At 41.2% G+C, this 12212-nt stretch overlaps 1 long non-coding RNA gene across 1 annotated transcript in view; it reads left to right on the plus strand.

Annotated features, from left to right (window-relative positions):
- The window catches only part of LOC141114030 (uncharacterized), a 122283-nt gene extending 111570 nt beyond the window's left edge, over positions 1 to 10713 (plus strand). The window contains exon 3 of the long non-coding RNA XR_012236854.1: positions 10600 to 10713. This is a non-coding gene — a long non-coding RNA (uncharacterized lncRNA). The remainder of the gene's footprint in view (positions 1 to 10599) is intronic.
- Positions 10714 to 12212: the final 1499 nt, after the last annotated feature.

The following is a 12212-nucleotide window of genomic DNA, read 5'->3' on the forward strand; positions in this document are numbered from 1 at the left end:
ACACGACTGACGGGCACTTACTTAACTTGACAGGACAGTTCAGTACGTAGTGTCCAGACCTACCGCAGTAGAGGCACAGATTGAGTTGTCGGCGTCGGGCCCGTTCTTCAGGCGATAATGCAGGTCGCATCAGGCCCAATTGCATTGGTTCCACGGAGTCAGATGAGACATTAGCTGAATTAAGACTGGGTGAAGGTGTATAGCGGGTTGCTGGAAGTGGTGCTCTGGTTGTCATCCAACTCGGGCGGGATTGAAGAGCAGATCGCTCAGATCGACGTTCCCGGATACGTCGGTCGATTTGGATAGTCAAGTTAATCAGGGCCTCGAGAGTGTTTGGTACACCCACTCGGGCAAGTTCATCTTTTAAACCCTCAGATAGGCCCAAGCGGAACTGGTGACGCAGGGCCGCGTCGTTCCACTGAGTGTCCGCACTCCAACGTCTAAAGTCCATAATATAGTCTTCCGCAGGTCTGCGGCCTTGCTGGAGTGTAAACAAAGCGGTTTCAGCTGTAGCAGTCTGTTGGGGGTCCTCATATATCTGTGCCATGGCTTCAAAGAAGGAAGATAAGGACTGGGTCAATGCTGAGTCCCCCTCAAGTAGACGATGGGCCCAGGTCTGGGGTTCCCCTTGTAGGAGGGAGATCACGACTCCCACTTTAGTGGCCTCCAGTGAGAAAGTTCGGGGCTGTAATGCAAAGAAGAGCTTGCATGCGTTGCGAAAGGCCCGGAACTTGGCCCGGTCTCCAGAGAATCTATCAGGAGTGGGAACCTTTGGTTCAGGTGGGAGCATCCCTACGGAAGGGCCAGGAACTGACTGTGCCGGGGTTGCAGCTGAGGAGGAGGCCACGGGGTTAGACCCTGCAAGGTGCTGGACTTGTCCTTCCAATCTGCTGTAATTGTCCTGGAGGGATTGGACGGCTTGGCTAAGAGCCGCAAGGTGGGTGCAGATCTCCTTTAATGGAGAGGAATCTCCTGCAGGCTCAGTCATGGCTGCTTCGTACTGTTAGGTTCCTGGTAGGTGAGCCTGACTGTAGGAGAAGACCTCTCATACAACGCTGGTTCAGGAGCCACTGGAGTGGGAACAGTGGTCTCCTGAGCGCAGTGGGGTAGGAGTGCCTGTTGGAGTGAAGTCTCTGATGTAGAGGTAGAGATCCCTCCAGGGATAGCAGGTTTGCCGGTGAGAGGAGACTGGAACAGAAGCAGGCTGACACACTGGATGGTGGAACTTGCAGGTGAGAGGAGACTGGAACAGCAGCAGACTGATACACTGGAAGTGAGGAAGTCACTAGGCTGAAGCTGATGGTGCAACAGCAACAGGTAGGCAGGCACAAGCAGAGTCAAACAGTCCGGGTTGGCAGGTAACTGGCACACAGGTGATACAGCAGGCAAAGGCAGAGTCGGTGAGCAGGCAGAGGTCGGCAACGGTAGCAGATTCAGACGGCAGAAGAGTCAGGCAGGCCGGGTCGGGATAGGAGCAGGTCGGATGGTCAAACAAGCCGGGTCAATCAAGTAACAAGCAATCAGGATTCAGGTTTCAGGCAGAGTCACAGAGCTGAGACGAAGCAGCACTGTTCCCATGAAACAGGGGAACTTTTATGTGCTGGTTGGCGCCAAACCGGCGCTAACGCGGACGCGCGCGCGCCCGTGCTTGTGCACGCGCCCGCGCCGTGCACCCGCGCGTGCCCGAGCGCCGCGCCGACGCACGGCAACTGTGGTGGTTTGACGCTGTGTCTGAACAGGAGCGCGCTGGCTCCTAGACGCATGCAAACGCCATGATCTGGTGCTGGTGGATCCCTGACACATACCATGCCTTTGGAGTATGGAAGAAACCCACCCAAGCATCGGGAGAACATACAAACTCCATGCAGAAATCATCCTGGAGGGGATTTGAATCAGAGACCCCATTGCTGCAAGACAGAAGTGCTGACCACTAAGCCACAATTGCAATACTCCTCCCACCCAAACTATTCAGTATTTAAATAGATAAAAGCACAATTCCAGTCCAATTCTGGATTGAGTATTGGAAGGTTACAACCTATTTTTGAATTAAGTTATAACTCCTGTGTGTGCTCCCAGCAAATAGCAAATTTATCTTTCTGGTGGTCTATGTATTAAAACACCATTGTAATGCTGTTCCACAACCACCGTAAGTATTCAACATTTTTGGCTGTGTGAATTCCCACTACCCCCGCCACCCGCAGGAACTGCTGTGTGATGGGGGAAACATTCGGGTCATCACACTGGTCGAATGCTTATGGTGCAGCTTCTAATTTGCAATTTTTTACAGAGTCATAGCTTCTAAAGTATGTGATTTATATTATAATGTTTATCACTTATTTCCACATATTTCAAGTCCACACGATTTCCAGGTCTTGATGAATGGGGAGTGCCAAGGCCCCCAAAGTATGCTGGATTGTTTTGTACCATATTGTTGAAAATGTTCCTTGTCAAAAGAAGTTTATTGAGTATACAATGTTATAAAGATACATAAAGTAAGTTTACAAGGATCTATAAAGTAAGCTCATTGTTTTACAGTAGGGTTTATATAAGTAAATATCATGAAATTTCAAATATTAAACATTGGGTTCACGTAAACCTAAATTAAAGATATATATCATTTCCTTAGTTACTTTTGTAGGTATTTAAATGATTTATACCTACTATACATATTGTTTACAAGTAGAGTGTATATAGGTCAAATAAATTCTGATAATGAGCTTTAATCGTAAGGTGGAGAAAAGGAAAGAGAAAGAAGAAAAAGGGTTGAAAGGTAGAGGTATGGTCCACAAGGTTGTCCCGCTCGTCAGTTTATTATTCTTTTTAGTTCTCTTTGAAGCCTTAGAATGGGTGTCTCTGTAAGTCATTTAATCTGTTACCATGGCAACATGACAGAGTCATTGAAGTTTGACAGGAACTGTTGTTTTATCCAAGGATGCCAAAGTTTTTCAAATTTTGGAATTTGATTTTGATCGATGGCTACCATCTTAGCATGGGACATTGTATTATTCATTCTGTGAATTGTTTCTGCTAGTACCAATGTAGGAGATTTCCATGCCTTGGCCACTGTTTGTTTTGCAGCCGTTATTAGTTGGATCATAAGTTTGAATTGAGAGAGTGTTAACCATTCCGGTTTTAGATTAGGTAAAGTTAAATATGGATCTGGTTGTATTATTTTTTTAAATATTTTAGATGCAATCACGAAGACTTCCTTCCAGAAGGTTTGGATTACTGGGCACGTCCACCATATGTGTAAATATGTGCCTATTTCTGGGCATCCTCGAAAACAAAGAGTTGAGGTATTAGGTGAATATTTTGCCACTGTAGCGGGTACAATGTACCAGCGAGTTAGGACTTTATAATTTGTCTCCAGTGCTAAGATGTTGGGTGAAGATGACTTAGATGTGAGCCATATGTTAGACCAGTCCGTGTCTTCTAAAGTTCGTCCCAGGTCCTCCTCCCACCTCTGAATGTAAGAGGGTCTATTAAGATTTGCTACTCCATATAATGATTATAAATTGATGAAATTGTACCTTTAGTAAATGGATCTTTTGTACAGATTGATTCAAAAATGGATAATTGGGATAATGGTGTATCCCCCTTTAGGAATGGTGTATAGAAAATTTTGATTTGGAGATATCTAAATATCTCAGAGTTTGGTAGATCATATTTTTCTCTTAGCGATGGGAATGAAAGGAATGATTTAGATGCTATGAAGTCATTTAGTGTCTGAATGCCTGATGTTGTCCAAGCTTTAAAAGAATTTGGGTAGATCCATGCCGGATAAAAGGCCGGATTTCTGATAAAAGAAAGGAGAGGATTGTGTGGAGATTGTAACTGATATTTGGTTTTTAGTTTATCCCAGAGAGATAAGAAGTGTTTAGTTATGGGATTATGAATTTTAAAGCGGTCTTTAGGATCAAGCCATAATAAATTTGATATTAATAGAGGGTCATTTTCTGAAGCCTCTATAAATACCCATAATGGGATTTCCTGTTTTGCATGGTATTTGGACAGACTGGCCAAATGTGCTGCTCTGTAGTAGTTAGTAAAATTAGGGTATCCCCGGCCTCCTTTATTTTTGGGAAGATGTAGTGTGTGTATAGGTATACGTGGTTTAGAAGAGCCCCATATAAACGAAGTTGCTCTTTTTTGTACTATTCTCAAAAAATAGGAAGGAATTGGAATAGGGAGGACTCTGAATAGATAAAGCAATTTGGGTAGAATAGTCATTTTGATTGCATTAATCTTCCCTATCCAGGATAAAGGAAGTTGCGACCATTGTTTTATTAGATTTGTGATCTGTCTTAATACAGGAGGATAATTGGTTGAGAATAAGTCAGAATGAGATGCTGTTAAATGAATTCCAAGATATGGGATTGATTTTTCTGCCCATGTGAATGGGAGTGCAGCCCTAGCCGGGATCAATTCCATGTTTGTGAGTGAAATATTAAGCACTAGGCATTTCTTAGGATTAATCATAAGGCCGGATAGGGCTGCAAATCCATCAAGAGCTGGTATTAAGTTAGGACCAGAGACCTGTGGTGATGATAGAAAAAGTAATATATCGTCTGCAAATATACATAATTTGTGTGTAATACCTCCTACTTCAATGCCAGTTATAGTTTGGTTTGTTCTGATGTATTGGGCCACGGGTTCGAGTATAAGGGCAAATAATAAGGGAGATAATGGGCAACCCTGTCGGGTACCTCTTTCGATATTAAAGGCTTCAGATTTGTATCCAGCATATTTTATATAGGCTTTGGGTTTATTATATAATGCTTTGATCCATGTTAAAAACCCCATTTTTGTAATGAATATTGCATATATTGCCAGGATACTGTGTCAAATGCCCTCTTAATATCGAGAGATAGAAAACATAAAGGGATTTTCCGTTTTTTAGCAATATGTGCCAATAACACTGCCCTGCGTATATTATCGCCTGCCTGTCTATTTGGCATGAAGCCTACTTGATCTCTATGTATTAATTTTCCTATAATGCTATTGAGGCGTTTTGCTATTATTTTTGCTAATAATTTAATATCGAGGTTTAACAGAGAGATAGGCCAATAATTCACACAGGAAGTATCATCAGAAAGGGGTTTTGGAATCATACAAACAATTGCCATTAGTGTTTCTTGCCGAAAAGAATGTCCATCTAGAAGTTTGTTAAAAGTTTCAGTGAGAATGGGAGAGAGTATTTCTGAGAATGTTTTATAGTATAAAGCCGAGTAGCCGTCTGGGCCTGGTCTTTTGTTAAGTTTTAGGTCTTTAATGGCGTTAGCAACTTCATCTATAGTTATAGGCTCATCCAAACTGCTTTTTTGATTCTGAGATAACTCAGGTAAGGTTATTTTTGAGAAGAAGGATTCAGCTTCTGTAGGATTAAATTCATTGTTTGTCTTGTATAAAGTTGCGAGATGTGAGTGAAATTTATGGACTATTTTAACTGGATTACAAGTGTAAACATTTTTTGATAATTTCAAACGTATTGGTTTGAAAGATTTGTTAGTTGAATTTAATGCCCGAGCCAAATATGTACCTGGTTTGTTTGTATTCATGTAGAAATTGTGTTTGGAGCGTTTGAGGGATTTATCAACTGACTCAGTGAGAAATAGATCGTATTCCAATCTAGATTTTTCCAGATGAGATTTTGTACTCTGAGATGGATTATCTTGAAATGATATGTAGGCTGCATTAAAATTGAGTTCTAGTTTTTTTGCTAGATTTTTGCGTTCCCGTTTAAATAGTGCCATTTGTCTTTGTATTGTACCACGCAAGACAGGCTTATGAGCTTCCCACAGTGTTATTGGGGAGATGTCTGTTGTATTATTAATTGATATGTATTCCTTTAAAGCTTGTTCAATGGCCATCTGATGTAGTGGGTGTTTGAGCATTATGTCCAGTAAGTACCACGTTGGGTCATGCGCTTTTGGTATGGCTGAGGCTATAGTAGTGTATACTGCATTATGGTCAGACCACGGAATCGGAATTATATCTGATGCAATAATTTCTGGTATCATTCCTATTGTTAGAAAAATATGATCTATTCTGGTGAAGGTTTGATGAGGGTGCGAGAAATAAGTGAATTTCTTTTTCATTGGGTTATTTTCTCTCCATGAATCTACCAGATTGTATTTGGAAAGAAGTTGAGAAAAAGGTAATCTAGAGTTTATTTTGGATGGTGTAAAAGGTGATTTATCTAGAAATGGGAGGAGGACCTGGTTCGAATCCCCACACATTATCACTGTTCCTATTTTGTGTGTATTAATCACTTGTAATATATGTGAGAGGAATGGTGTAGGTTGTTTGTTAGGAGCGTAGTAGGAAATCACCGTGATTGCTGTATCCATTATATAACCCATGAGTATCAGGTATCTACCTTCTGGGTCTTTAATTTCTGATGATAAGGTGAATGGTGTGGATCGGTGAAATGCAATTAGAGTTCCCCTTTGCTTGTTACAGGCAGAAGCCGTGTAAATTTGTTGAAAAAAAGGAGAAATATATTTTGGAGTAGAATCTTTGGTGAAGTGTGTTTCTTGGAGGCATACTATGTGAGCCTTCTTGTTATGGAAAGTACGGAAGGCTTTGGTCCTTTTTTGAGGGACATTTATTCCCTGAACATTCAGGGAAAGTATATTCAGTGGTGCCATGGCAATAGATCAAATAGTTTTGACTTACTTTTTGTTATGCAGAGCTGACTGCGCAGATCAACCTGTGTGGACTGAAGAGATGAATAGATAGAAAAGAAACCAGTGAATTCTGGAGTAAAGAGTAAACAAAAAACATATGAGATTAGATGATACATTGTATAAATTATTTTTTGCAAGTAATCACAATTTACCCATGAAAGAGAATAAATATCTCTCTCAGGGGAATAAGTGCCTTCGTCACACTCCCACATAATATGGTTGGGAGAATGAGGAGGGCTAATGGGGGTACACGGATCTTCCACTTACAGGAGAGAAGTGCTATGTCAAAAGACATCAAAATGATGTTTCATTAATTGGAGTGCAGAATATAGTTTTTGTTGAAATTATTTATTCCAGGGTGGTTGTATATGGTTAGTCTTGCCCTAGGCTAAATAATTCAGTTAGAAAGGTACTGTTAATAACTTTGGTATTGATGAAGATAGTTTGAATTATTTTGGGATTTTAACCCTTTTAGAGTAAACAATTACATATTTTATTCATATGTAACTGTTTAGATATGTTAACTCATAAAATTGAGGTTGTATTGCTTCAGATTAGAATAAACAAAAACATAATTCTAGGAACTAGTTAGGTAATAATATATTTGTTTTAAGAAAAGAAAAAAAAAAGCTTCCATTACTTCTGGATTATTGAACATATTTGTCCTAAAAAGTAATAAATCTATAGTTATTACCTGATAATATATAACTGAACAAGAATTTCCTTATTTCACTTATATATTCTAAGGCTATATGAATCAGAAGTAATAAGAAATATAACTGTAATGTAACATGATCCCACACAGTGTGTGACTATCAGAATGCAGTTACATTCAGTTATAAATATAGGTTTTTTATAGAGAACCATCTCTTAGTATAATAAATGAAGAGATATCAGGAATTAGGATGTCAGTCCATTGAATCTTCTTGGTCCATGGATGATGTGGCATAACGGCCTCTTTTGTGAGAATGATGATTCCCATTTTGTTCTGAAATTTTCTGGGTGCTGCCTGAAGGTGAAGATGACGCCATTCTTCTGCGTGTGGGAGTGTTGCTGCTTGTGGGTTCTGTCAGATTTAATTTTAAAAGGGTTTGTTGTAGTTCATCTGCTGATCTGCTTCTGTAAATTGTACCTTGGTAGTTAAATCTGACTGAAAAGGGGAAGCCCCATTGATACATAATGTTGTGGCGTTGCAGTTCCATTAGTTGGGGTTTCATGGATCGTCTTTTAGTAATAGTAAGTTGGGATAGGTCAGCAAAAATTTGATAATTGTGTCCTTGAAAATTAAGTTCCTTTTTTTCTCTTGCAGCAATTAGTATTTGTTCTTTCGTTCTGTAATAATGAAATTGTGTGATTATATCACGTGAGGGTCCATCTTTCTTTTTAGCTGTGAGGGCTCTGTGTACTCTGTCCAGTTCTAAACGTTCGATAGGGATATCTGGCTTTAGTTCTTGTAATAGAGCAGTAATAGTAGATTGCAGGTCTGTCACAGTTTCAGGTATTCCCCTTATGCGCAAGTTTGAACGTCTGGCTCTATTTTCGTAATCTTCGAGCTTAGTTTGAAGTATTAAATTCTCTTTTTTTAATTGTTCCAATTCTGTTATATTTTCTTGGGTTGTAATTTCAATTTCATCCATTTTTATTTCTAAGGCTGCGGTGCGGTTTCCCAGCTCTCTTATTTCTTTGGTTAGGGTTTTTGTTATTTGGTCTGAGGTTTGTTTTAAAGCCTTATGAAGCATCTTTTCAAATTGTAATAATATTACTGGGGATACTGAGGAGGCTTGTGGAGAAGTTTGTGAGAGGATTTGTTCTGTATCTGACTCAAACGAGAGTCTTGCTGTGACATTTTCTGTCTGTGAGAGCGCCCTGATGCTGTATCTTGTGAGGTGACTGGAGCTGCTTCAGCTGCAGTGAGTGCCTGTGAGCTCTTTGTGAGGTGATTTTTATTTCTGCCACGGTTTCCTCCCAGTACCATATTTCCTGCCCAAACTTTCACAGTTTGTTCCCAGGGGCAAAAAGGTTCAAATGGATACCTTTTGAGCCTGCAGGCTCCGCTTTGTCCTTCTCTTCTCTCCTCAGCGGTGTGGAGCTCTAACAATGCATGTCTGCTCCGCTAGGCTCCACCTCCTGCCCCCTGTTGAAAATTTTCAATTAGCTTGCACTCTACATTACTAATCCTAATGTTGAAGACTCAATGAGAGCACCACACCAACAATTGTGGCACTCATACATACGCCAATGCCAGGGGCACTATATCACTGACGGGCAGCCCGTCTATTAAGGACGCACTGGCGCCACCCCCTCTGTCACGCCACCCCCCCCATGTAGAATGGATAAATTCATGAATTGCATGAATCTATCTATGGCCACCTCTGCCACCCCCTATTTAGGCGTCCGGCCTCTTTTAGGACGCTGGGCATCTGAATGACAGTGGCTGGGGTGTTTTTTGAAGCACCTGATTAGAGCCATGGACTCTAATAGGCTTCAAAATAGGGTGGACTCGGAGCGCAGACCATTGCGCTCGGAGCCCACCCAGGTGTGTTAGAAAAGCAAATTAATATTTGCTTTTCTAACACTGAACGGCCTCTACACCAATCAGGTAGCGCAGGTCGGATACCCATCACCTGATTGGCTTAAAGGACAGGCGCTGCTATTGGATGCCTATCAGGAAGCAAGAAGAGACACACAGAGGACACAGCTCGCTTCTGCCTGAACAGCCAACAAGATGGGGTAAGTGCTGGTCAGACAGGGGGCGGGCGGGGGTCACAGTGGCTGTATTTGATGGGGCACAATGGCGGCATTTGATGGGCACAGTAGCGGCATTTGATGGGCACAGTGGCTGCGTTTTTTGGCACAGTGAGGCAGCAATTGATGGGGTTTCTTTCAGTATTTTTCAGAATTTTTCAGTTTGTTTGCGCTTCCCCCAAAAAATTTTGAGCACCAGCCGCCACTGCTAAGGGGACACTTAAGTACTGACCAGCAATGTAAGGGGAATTCCATTGGCCACTATTGTAATAGGACACTACAATGATCAGTAATGTAAGGAGAATTACTGTACCACTATTGTAATGAGGCACTACAAAGTTCAACAATGTAAAAGGGAAAGCACAAGCGCAAGGGACGACCACAAAACTGACCACCAATAACAGAGGGCACTACACAACTGAAAACTAATGAAAGGGGCAAAGTGGTGGAGAACAATTTATATATATATATATATATATATATAGTGGAATAGTTACCTCTGGAATTGGTGGTCAGTGATGCAGTGGCTCTTTACATTCGTGATCAGCAATGTATTTTCCCATTATAGTGTTTCAGTGAAGTGTAACTTTAATTTGGTCTTGGTGGAAAGGGTCTTCCTTTTCATTGGTGGTTAGGGGAGTAGTGCCACCTATAAATTTATGTTAACTAATAAAATGCTTCTTTACTTTGGTGGTTGGTAAATACGTGCACCCATAAATGTTGTGATGAGTAGTAAAGTGTCCTTTTACATTGGTGGTAAGTGGAGGATTGATATCATAAATTAGTGGAGAGTGGTAAAGTGTCTTTTGACATTGGTGATCAGTGATGAATACGTCTCTTTTCATTGCTGTCATTGCAGAAACACCCTCTTACATTGGTGGTCAGAGGGGGCCAAACAAATCATTGTCAATAGTTACTTTCTTGAAGGAAGAGATATTCAATGTCCCACACCTCTGGCTCTGTTCTTCTCTGCTGAGTAACAATTCCAGAACCATGCAGGCACTGGTGGGCAGAAGATCACTGTACCTATCTGTGCCTGCCTCCTGACTTGGTCTTGGTCTACAGGGCATCCAGCACAGGCCAGTAATATATGCCCTAGGTCATCCAACTAAATATCTGTTTCTACATCATACTAAATATTGTCTTTTTTTTCTTTTATTCCAAGGGGAGAATGTGGAAAAGAATGTGTCGGAACAAAGAGTTTCAAGGGAAAAGAACAAAGGAAACAAATGGCTAATATGAACGATATTTTAATAATTGTAAATCGGATTATGGATTCTAGAGATCAGATTAAAGATCATATCGTAGATTATATTTAGTAAATAGTTTTATATGTAATCCCTGAAAAATATCTCATATTATTATGAAATAATTACATGAAATAAACATAACACATGAAGTACATACGTGTGTGTTTCTTAAAGCAAACTATAGTGGTTCGGAGTCAGTGTTCTTTTTTTTTATTTTAGGATTACAAACTCTGTTCTATGAATAAACATCTATTATTGAGGTATAAGAGAACACATAATCATGTTTGTTTCTTCACACATCTGTAGCGGTACCTTCGAGAGCCGCTGGTTGGTGATGGTGAAAGGCACAGTCATTGTACACTCCCAGCACAGATGATGATGATGACCAGGGTTCTCCCTGACTAGTGCAGAAGCTGCCAGAACACACAGAGCACAATACAGGCACACTGACACAAAGAGCAGTCTAGGGGCTCATTCACATGTGCATCAATAACATGTGTTTATGCAGCATTTATTCAGAATTTTTAAAGCCTCATAAATGCCTGTCAATGCCTGCCATGAATATTGCAATGGCACCACATGGTGCTGTTCACACAGGAGCGGTAGCATTGTGTTAAAGATTAAGCAGCATGTGGTTTTCATGAGGCATCAACGCTTGTCAACGGCTTCCATTGATTTCAATGGTAATGCCCAATAACCGCACCTTAACAGCACCTACAGCATTTATGATGTGTTAGTGAAGATTTAGACCCCTTTCACATTGAGGTGCTTGAAAAATGCCCATAAAACGTCAGGATCTTTTGCGGCGCATTTGAGGCGATTTTAAAGCACTTTTGAGGCGTTAGTAGTGCGCTTTTTTCAAGGTCACGTGACTCAAAAGAACCATTTTTCTGCACTTTTGAAGCACTTTTCGTGCGTTTTTCAGTCGCTTTTGAAGCACTTCTCATTCATTTTAATGGAGAGGGGCGTTTTTTAGGCACTTATTTAAGCGCTCCAAACATACTCCAAAAATGCTGCTTGCAGAACTTTTTTCACTTGTCAGCAGTGACAGTCCTCCAAGCTTGAAAAGGGAGAGCAGCTGCCGCTACTTCCGCAGTGCGCATGCTCGGAAACATGTCGCACAGGTCCAGTGACGTCACCATGCCCTACGTCCCACGCTGTGCTCCATGAGTGCCTCAAGCCTCATTCTGGGATCCTTCTAAATTCCTCGATAGGAGTAAGAGGAGAGTCATTGCTGCAGCCGACGTTTATGTAGAAATGTCAATGCTGATGGCTTACATGGGATCTACATACCTTTGATGTGCCTTTCCTATACTGACTCCACGTGATTTCCCACTTGTCATACCTTCTAATAAATTGTTTACACTCCGACACTTATAGGGCGTACACATGGTCGGACTTTGTTCGGACATTCCGACAACAAAATCCTAGGATTTTTTCCAACGGATGTTGGCTCAAACTTATTTTGTCTACACACGGTCGCACAAAGTTGTCAGAATTTCCGATCGCCAACCACGCGGTCACGTAC

This window comes from Aquarana catesbeiana, linkage group LG12, assembly GCF_042186555.1.
Source record: "Aquarana catesbeiana isolate 2022-GZ linkage group LG12, ASM4218655v1, whole genome shotgun sequence".
Lineage (NCBI taxonomy): Eukaryota > Metazoa > Chordata > Amphibia > Anura > Ranidae > Aquarana > Aquarana catesbeiana.